General features: G+C 37.6%; 1 pseudogene; it reads right to left on the bottom strand.

The window, feature by feature from the left end:
* Nucleotides 1-2,383: 2,383 nt before the first annotated feature.
* Nucleotides 2,384-8,406, bottom strand: LOC135710948 (uncharacterized; annotated as a pseudogene).
* Between the last annotated feature and the right edge of the window lie 439 nt (nucleotides 8,407-8,845).

Genomic DNA, 8,845 nt, shown 5'->3' on the forward strand with positions numbered 1-8,845 from the left:
CCTCCAACCCATCCCGGTGGACTCTTCTTCCCGAGAGCATTTTGTTTTTGTTCCAATCGTCAATTTTCCTCTGGTACGAGCTTCTTCGCACTCGGTGCGCACTGCAATTCAAGGTCAAGTTCAATGAAAGCGGTTGTCTTCATCTCTTGAGCGGTGCTTTCGCAGCAACGCCCTTATTTATTGGGAGTGGTGTGGCGACAACGACACCGTCGACCAGCACCACCATGAGGAAGGGCTCTACCTCTGCCCTGCCATATGATTGTTACCTAAGAAAATATACCGGTGACGGTCACGGCCAAGGTACTCACCCGTTTAGCTCATTGCGCATTCCCAACCAGCCGCCATCCGTTTGCGGTGGTCGGTCCGGTAAATTATAGCCTTCACATATTTTCTCTCCCTTTGTGCAGCTTCCCCAGTTGACGGTGAGGCGACGATCGTTCGGACGACCGAATGGGATGTTCAGGATAATGGCCATAAAAATAAATTACATTTCACGTCGTTTGATTATCTTTCGATGCTCGTTTGCACCGAAGGGGGTTTGCACGTGCAAAGGATTTCTGGAATATTCTAATCTCAATGTGTGCTCCTATAGAATCCATTGACCCCTCAAGAGATTTTAACATATCAGATTGCAACAGTGCTGTGTTCCTAAAATTTGAGACAAGTAGTCGCACCTAATATTGCCCTGCACCCTTAAATTTAAATCTCCCAAAAATAACGATGCACCCGCCCTTGATTACTGTAAAATCCTGTTCCCCTAGTTTAAAGAAGTCAGGACTAGGAATCGGTGGTCGATCTTACATCCCGTAACGTACCACGAAAAGGTGATCCACCCGCGTTACGGGGCAGTACAATGCTACAACTCGGTATATCTGTTCATACTTATTTCAATACTTCTTTAAACAACACCATTTACACCGTTTTTAAACAGATGTTTCATATACTGAACACTCCCCAACGCATAACACTCAGTAGTGAATGAACAGTAGGAAATTCTCCTCTAACGACATGTTTTATCTATTTTAATCCAACTTCTAAATTAAATGAACAACTGTTGTAGGATTTTGATGTGTTGCTTCGTGGGTTTATTTGTCACAGGTCAGATTTAGTCCCAAAAAACACCTTCACCGAAAGATTTAAAAAATATTGTTGGTTTATTATGAGATGAACTAGCTTATAACTAAAAATCTCAATAATAAAGAATAAATATAAAATGTGGGTTTATTTTAGTGGTTCCCAAGAAAGTCGTTTGGACAATTTCCTCACGCACAAAAAACTTGCACCTTCCCCCACCCACACACACACACTCACCTGAACTGACCGGACCTTTGCAGAAAATGCGGTGGCAATGGGAAAGTTGTGAGGGACTGCTAGATGCAACCAAGGAGCTTACTCTGCAAGGAGGACGGAAACGGTCATACGATGGTAGGCTTCCAATGCCCAGCGTCTCAAAAGGTGATGGCGGGCCAAAAGTAATGTAGGTACCAGTGTTCGGAACTCAAAAACGCATGCGTGAGTTTATTCGCCTATGAGTCTTGCCTTGCAAAATTCAACTACGCAAAAATCACCGATGAGTTTTCTGGTTCAAAAATTCATTGCTCGATAGTTTAGCGTTATTCATTATTATTACTGTGAATGTGTGAATGTGGGAAAATGCATGAGAATTTCAAGTGTGTGATTTGTTTGCCAGATTTGCACGTGAGATAATTCTCTAAAGGAGGCTCAATTAATGAGATTTGAAATGATTTCCCGCATACTGGAGGTAACCCAATTGAACCTCAATCATTGCAACACAGCACAGCAATTGTTATGGTAATTGTTAATGCATTATTACATTTGCGAATGCATGACTTAGTTCGTGGATAATCTGTATGTAAGAAAAATAAATATTGTTGATTAAATCCAAAGTATTAAAATGCTTGATTTTGTATTTAATACCACTGATTTATTTTAATTTAAAAGTAGCTTAAACATCAGAACATGGATACAGACTATTCCTTGATATTAGTTCTTTTATTTGGTTCTAATCCTCTTATTGATCTTATTTTTCTTCTTCTTCTTAGTTTTCATATTCCTGTATATTCTTCTTCTTTTTCACTAAACATCTTCCTTGATTATATTTTTCCTTTCTCTTTTCTCCTTGATATCACTTCAGCTATCACTGTATTACCTACTCTTACCTATACTCAGCAATGAAGCAGGAGCTGACTTTACAAGACGATAACAGATATGATTCCTTGTTATTCTTCTTCTTTCTAGTCCTCTTTATTATCTACATCTTAGCTCGACTTCCTTTCCTTTAAATCTATCTTCATATTCTGCTCCGATCTTCTCTTCAGTCTTGATCTTCTTTCTTCTTACGTTTTACTAACGTTATTTGTTATTAAGTATCAGATGCTGACCCTGCAAGGTCTTCCATAGTACTGTTATCCTTACTGAGCATGTAAGCCAGAGCAGGTTTTACAAGATTACTGTTTCTGCGTACTTTTAGCACATCCCGCAGACTTTTTGAGCTCAGCTGGTTCCTTGATTTTGTCAAAATCGAATTGAATAAATTTAAATCGCGTTCAATTGAGCACTGCGTTGCAGGTACACCAAGAATGACTTTAGCAATCATCCATAGCTGCGATTCCTCAAACCTTTTAGCGGCCCAATATTGAGCAATGCTAAAGGGTTCATCAGCATCGATTCTCTGTTGATATTGAACACTGCGAATTCTCATTTCCAAAGATCTCAATTGAATCGTCTGAGGAGCACCCGATCCAATGGTGCGAGTTAGATACTCATTTAGACGGAATTTGCTACATGATGGACGCTCTGTCTTTGAAACGTTCGTCGTAACCGCAGGGTTTGTATTATACTCGTCAGGTAGTTTACTTCCAGGTCGGATTCGAGCCCAAATTTGCAAACAAAAATCCTAAAGCTTAAATCGGTAAATAAGAAGAAAACATTATTTAAAAGATTTACCAGAGCGTCTTCTTTATGTGCCTGAGAGAGCAAATTCGATCCATTGAAAATCAGACGTGGGTCAAAGTATACAGCTACTCGGAAGATGCGATTACAAAACAATTTGGTTTGACGACGATCCATTGCTGAAATTAACTGCTTCTTGAATCTATTAGTTTCTTCCAACTCTTGAATACTGCCGTACGTTCGAATCCACTCGATGTAAAAATCAGACAGTGTTAACTCGAGTTTTTGAACATCGATTATGCACTGATACAAAGGATCGAACGCTGTTACATATTCTTCAATGAAATCCCAATATTTCGATAGATCTGAAAAAATTATCATCATTAATACAAATTTATTAATATAGAACTCAATACTTTTTTAAGGTTACGCAAAATTAATGCCAGAGTTGCTATAATTTCCACGCGAGCTCATATTTATAACAGTTAGTGTGCGTAAATATGTGTACATTACCTAATTCAGAGTATTGTGTTCCCAACTTTTCGAAAAATGACTTCTCCTTTTTTAACTTATGCAGCATTCTGTAATCCGAATTCCAACGAGTTTCGTTTGGAAGCGGTGGATAAGAACCTCCTCCACTGACGTCAAAAAATGCTTTGTACTCAGTGGACCGAAACTTCTTCACCTTCTTTCTTATGTCCCTCAGAGCATCTTTATGCTCGTTCTCCTTGCAGACGTCATGGACAACCAATTGTGTAGTGTGGGCTCCACAGCGGACAACAGTGATGAACTCATCAGGTGCAAACTCCTCCAAAATTTTCGCCCACTCCTGAACTACTGGTCTTTCAGGTGAATCATTATCAAGAGCGTCGAAATCATCTGCCTCAAGTTCGTTCAATAAGACGGTTTCATCGTTATCTGCGTCATCACTGTATTCAAACGAAGATTCACTCTCATCTGATAGCAGCTTCACTAGCTTGACCATATTAGACGCATTGTCAATAGTAACAGCAGCTATTTGCCACGTATCGACGCCGAAGGACTTCAGAACTTTAAGCAACTCTTCTTTGAGGATCATGCTAGTGTGACGACTATGCAGCTCAATAATGCCTAAAAAAAACCATCGTTAAAAATACGCATCAATTTGGGACAACATTTCAAAACGGCAGAAGAGACAGTTCTGTGTGGAAGATTTTAGTCACTTCGATTCTTTACACTTGTTTACTATTATGTGATTACTAAAATCACCAGTAGGTAGAAAGCCACCTCAAGTAGATTGTGTAACTATTGGAATCAAAACAAGAAGCGTAAGCTTACAAATGGCTCTTCCGCTTATTTCACAAGTTGTTCTATTTTGCCAATACTTACCCAGATTTCGCTTAATAAGAGCACCGTTATTGTTGATGTACTGACAGTTGATACCCAGCATGCTCCGATACATTTTAGACACAATTTCCAGCTTGAGCGAAATCATCACCCCGTGCAACTCTTTGTAAATCATACAATTAATGCCATCTGCCGCTTTTGACACATACTGTGCGATATTGTGTCTGTTAATGGTCAAGTTATAGGCCTTCAGCAATGGACCTACCACTTCCTGAAATCCTTCCCATTCAGTGGCTTTAAACGGAAGTCCATGTATGGTTACCATCTTTACAATTCCGCCTAATAGCCGTTGCTTCGTCATCCTACAAACTACGTAACATTACGTCAGATTGTAGAAGATAATCGTCCACTTTTGGTTTTGTTAGCAGAAACACATATTGTAGAAATTGAATCTTTTGATCAGTATAGCATTCTGGGATATAAAGCTGCTGCTTGTTTGTCACATTCAAGGCACACTGGCGGTGTTGCTATTTATGTCAAAGAATCAGTTCAATTCAATCTTCGCCAAAACGAAGTTATTGATGGCAATTGGTTCTTAGGCATTACAGTTGAACGTGGCATGAAGATGGGTAATTATGGTGTTTTGTATCATTCTCCCAGTTCAAGTAATCAGCGTTTTATTGAAATTTTAGAGAACTGGTTCGAGACATTTTTAGATTCTAGTAAATTAAATATACTTGCGGGTGATTTTAACATTAATTGGCATGATACTAGCAATTCGAACCATCTGAAGCAATTAGCTGATTTCTTTAATTTAAAACAATTAGTAAGTGAATGTACGCGTATTTCCCGGCACAGTAGAACTTTGATTGACCATGTTTATTCTAATTTTGATTCTGTCAGTTCAGTTACTCAAGCTGATTTGAAAATAACCGATCATGAAACTTTAGTAATTAATGTTTTAGACAGTGTTAACGATAACGATAATTTTGTAAAATTGAAGTGCTGGAGGAAATATTCGAAGCAAGCTGTTTCGAATCTTGTTGAGAGAAGCGTGGATTTTCCATTAGTTACCGGAACTTTAGATGAAGATGCAGCTGTTCTTACTAACGTTTTGAAAACTTGTACCAATAAATTAGTTGAACAAAAGTTTGTTTCTTTGAAAAACTCGAACAGCTGGTACAATTTGGATCTTTTGCGTCTTAAACGTAAGAGGGACAAATGGTACAAAAAGTTTTGTAGATCTAATAGTGATAATCATTGGAATAGGTACACGGTCGCGCGTAATAAATATTCACAATCAATTAAGAAAACTCGATGTGAATATATTCAGAGGAAAATTGATCAGCATCAAAACAACAGCAAAGAGTTATGGAAAATTTTGAAATCTTTGATGAAGCCTAGTAATTGTAAATCGCGGACCATAACTTTTGATGGCATATTAGAACAGTCAGAACCAGTAATTGCTTCTAAGTTCAATGACTATTTCGTTGAGAGCGTTTCACTGATCAATCAATCTATTGAACTGATCAATGAACCGGACGAAATAAAACAGCCGATTAATAGTAATTGTAGATTTAATGGTTTTCACCCAATTACATTAGATGAACTTAAAAATATTTGCTTTTCATTAGGAAAAACGGCTGGAGTAGATAATGTTAATGCTAGAGTTATTCAAGATTGCTTTCATGTCATTCGACACACTCTGCGGGACCTTATTAATCAATCATTGCAATCTGGGCACGTGCGGCATATTTGGAAAGAATCTTTAGTTGTTCCTATACAAAAAGTTGCTGGGACGATTAAAGCCGAAGAGTTTCGTCCCATCAACATGTTGCACACATTAGAGAAAATTTTAGAACTTGTTGTAAAAGGCCAGCTGTTAGAATATTTAAATAGTAACTGTTTGTTGATACCGGAACAATCGGGATACCGGGAAGGCCATTCTTGTGAAACCGCGTTAAACTTAGTGTTAGCTAAATGGAAAGAAAATTTGGAGCATAAAGATACGATTTTTGCTGTGTTTTTGGATCTAAAACGCGCTTTTGAGACAATTTCTAGGCCTTTATTGTTGAGAACGATCAAGCGCTTTGGAATTTCGGGTTCTGCATACAAATGGTTTGAAAGCTATTTATCTGACAGAACACAAAGGACTGTTTTTAATGATTTTGTATCTTGTCCCGTTGACAATGACCTTGGAGTGCCTCAGGGAAGTGTATTAGGGCCCCTTTTATTTATTATGTATATTAATGACATGCGACGAGTTTTACGGTTTTGTGATATTAATCTTTTTGCTGACGATACTGTGTTATTCATTGCAGCTAAAGATTTAGAAGAAGCTGTTTCACGCTTGAATGAAGATTTGCGTTCTCTAAGTAGATGGTTGAAGTATAAACAATTGAAATTGAATATAAGTAAAACTAAATTCATGGTAATTTCGCGGAATCGTGTAGATGATGATGTCTCTGTTTTTATTGATGATGAGACACTTGATCGCGTTCAGGAAATTAAATATCTTGGCGTGATTATTGATGACAAACTCAAGTTCAATTCTCATATTGACAATGTCATCAAGAAAATTGCCAAGAAGTATGGAATCCTATGTCGCTTGAAAAACGATTTAACTATTGGTAGTAAAATACAGTTATACAAATCAATCATCTCCCCTCATCTAGACTTTTGCCCTTCCATTTTATTTTTGGCCAATGAAACACAAATATCGAGATTACAGCGTTTGCAGAATAAAGTAATGCGTTTGATTTTAAGATGTAATAGATTCACTTCCTCAACTTTTATGCTGGACGCTTTGCAATGGCTGTCAGTGAAGCAAAGAATTGTGTTTTTGACTATGGTGTTCATTTTTAAAGTAGTTAACGGTTTGCTGCCTCGATATTTGTGTGATCGTATTGAAAGAGGAAGTGATTTTCATAGATATAACACTAGAAACGCGGATGAAGTAAGAACACCACATCTTTTGAATAATGCTTCACAAAATTCATTATTTTTCAAAGGTATAAATGTTTTCAATTCGATGCCTAGACACATCAAGCGTGCAACTACACTTACAGAATTCAAGAGACGCTGCATTTCACATGTAAAAGCTGTTTATTGAGCAGTTAATTTTTTATGAATGGATAAATCATGTATCATGACAAAGTTATCACTAACGGATTAGTTTGTATGGAGACTGTCATCAAGACATTTTAGTAATTTGTGTAGCATATACAAAAAACTACATTGTTTGCCTCGATGGTGATGATGGATTTTTAGTTTTTTTGATTTTGTAGTAGTAATAGTAAAAATAGCTTGGAGTAGTCTACAATGGTTTGAGCCTCGCGCGCGGAATACAGGTATAAATGACTAATACGTGGAAATTGTGGCAAAAGCCTTAAATTAGTAAAGGATTGGCGGGAAGTCGTTTCCTTGGATATAGTCCTGGCACTGCGGAAGCTTAAACGTGTAAATCCCAGGTCACGTGTAAATGGAAGTATTGTCGAGGACTATACTTGGACTTTGATAACTAGCTACACCTTTGAATGTTTTTGGTTGATGCCTATAGCATATTTAACAGGACATTTATATCTGTAATTGTAACCAGCTCGATTTTGTTTGCAAACCTGGTTAAAATGTTTATATTTAATTATCTTAAAGATAACTCGTCCAGCTCAAACCTTTGTAGGGGTAAGAGGTGGGACCATCATCATCATCATCATCCTGATTGTTATGGCAGGTTCCATGCTCGCATTGCTAGACTTTGCAGGAGATGGACCGATACATAAACGATCATATGCCGCCGGGTGGCACATCCGGAAATGGCGCTCAAAGTTTGTTTACCGAAATACCTTCTGGGAGTACTCACAACTATCCTCCAGCACACAATGAATCACACGTTCCTCTTTCATCAAGCGCTCTTCCGTGTAGGTACCAATGATGGAGCGTTTGGAAGGTGCTTTGTTGTTGTCACGATGTTTCCTCTTCAAAGCACCGGTTCCTTCAGAGGTACCAGGGACTTCCATGGATGATAATGGATTCTCATTAGTCACCGACTTATTACATTCACAGTTGTTCAGTAAATCTTCGGACATTTTTTTACTTTCGAACTTCTCCGCACCACGAACATAACAATCACAACAAATATGGTTGACGTTTTTTTCGACGAATACATTTCAGAAGAGCCTATATTGATAATGGTGAATCATATGTATGAATATTACCAAATTTTTATTTGAATTATAATTATATTAGCGCGATTCACTGCGCGTGTAAATCTATCAGTATATTTTTGTGTTGGTATTCAAAAAGGTTTCAAGTATCCATAAGAGTTTATTGGGTTATAAAGGTGATAATGATCTTTCGATTTTGAACCATAGAATGTAATTAGGATACAGGCACTTTTGAAAAACATCAATCTTAAGCTTTAAAATTCATTTTTTACTTGGTATGATTTGTTCATTCGATGTTCGGGGAACAATTCATTGTGAACAACATTGAAAAGTTTTGCTCACGAGTAAAAGCTGTGCAAGATTCATCCATACTCGTGAATCAACATCAAAGAGAAGGTTCATGATCGTATTGCTCGCGAACAAACGTCTGTTACTGTTTTTGA

The sequence above is a fragment of the Ochlerotatus camptorhynchus genome, unplaced genomic scaffold (genome assembly GCF_037179485.1).
Source record: "Ochlerotatus camptorhynchus isolate MF236.1 unplaced genomic scaffold, CSIRO-AGI_Acam_v1.1 ptg000408l, whole genome shotgun sequence".
Classification (NCBI taxonomy): Eukaryota; Metazoa; Arthropoda; class Insecta; order Diptera; family Culicidae; genus Ochlerotatus; species Ochlerotatus camptorhynchus.